The sequence below is a fragment of the Trichechus manatus genome, unplaced genomic scaffold (genome assembly GCF_000243295.1).
Source record: "Trichechus manatus latirostris isolate Lorelei unplaced genomic scaffold, TriManLat1.0 scaffold00057, whole genome shotgun sequence".
NCBI classification, from domain to species: Eukaryota; Metazoa; Chordata; class Mammalia; order Sirenia; family Trichechidae; genus Trichechus; species Trichechus manatus.
This window is the reverse complement of record NW_004443993.1, coordinates 9,634,182-9,635,233: the sequence shown is the minus strand read 5'-3', so window position 1 is coordinate 9,635,233 and position 1,052 is coordinate 9,634,182. Positions and strand designations below refer to the sequence as shown.

Below are 1,052 nucleotides of genomic sequence, written 5' to 3'. Positions count from 1 at the left end.
TTATGCCTCCCTCTACCTCTCCCTGCAGCCAAAGAGGTAAGGAGAGCCGGGAGGGGGTACCTGGCAGCCAAAAGCCCTGCAACTAATGAGCCCCATGCGGCGCGAGCTATTTTTAGCAGCTGCTCCTCGGGACGCCTAATCGCTCTGGCCGGCTCCCGCCAGGCTGCCATGGAAACGCTCTGCGCCGCCGCCAGGAGCTCGGCACCGGGAGGGCCGGGCCCGCGCTGCCCGCCCCCATCCAGACGCCATCCTGAGACCAGGACGCGGTGGGCTGGCTCTGCGCTGCTGTGCAGCCAGGCGGCGTCTCCACCCCTCTCTGGGCCTCACAGGGGAATGGGGTAAGCGCCCGCGCTGGAGGCTGAGACCCAGCTCTAATCCCTGCGCAGGCGCAACCCTGCAGTTGTCGCAGCTGTAGTTGGAGCCTCAGTTTCTGTCTCTGTAAAATGGGCCCACCTCATACGCCTACATACCAGGATGCTTGGAACACGTAGCACAGCACCTGGGCCCCAGGAGTCATACTGAGCACCTACTGTATGCACTGGGCACTTTCCGTGCTTTAATGGAATCCTCAGTAGCAGTGGTTACTATATAGGTGCAGCGGTGGTTCAGTGGTAGAATTCTCGCCTCCCAAGTGGGAGACCCGGGTTCGATTCCCGGCCCATGCACCTCATGCACAGCCACCACTCATCCATCAGTGGAGGCCTGAGTGTTGCCAGGATGGTGAATAGATTTCAGCAGAGCTTCCAGACTAAGATGGACTAGGAAGAAAGGCCTGGCGATCAACGTCCGAAAATCAGCCAGTGGAAACTCTATGGATCACAGTGGTCCGATTTGCAACCGATCATGCGGGTGGCTCGGGACCAGGCAGCGTTTGTTCCCTTGTGCGTGAGGTCTCCATGAGCTGGGGGCTGATTCAACAGTAGCTAACAACATTACTATCGAATTTTACAGATGAGGCCATTGCCTCAGAGAGGTTGAGTGACCTGTCCAAGATCACACAGCATCTAAGTGGTGGAGCAGGCATTTGAACCCTGGCCGGCTGGCTCTGAGCT

At 58.7% G+C, this 1,052-nt stretch overlaps 1 non-coding gene across 1 annotated transcript; it reads left to right on the top strand.

Annotated features, from left to right (window-relative positions):
* Positions 1–594: 594 nt before the first annotated feature.
* Positions 595–665, top strand: TRNAG-CCC (transfer RNA glycine (anticodon CCC)). The gene has a single exon. It is a non-coding gene; the product is annotated as a tRNA-Gly (tRNA).
* The last annotated feature ends 387 nt before the right edge of the window (positions 666–1,052 follow it).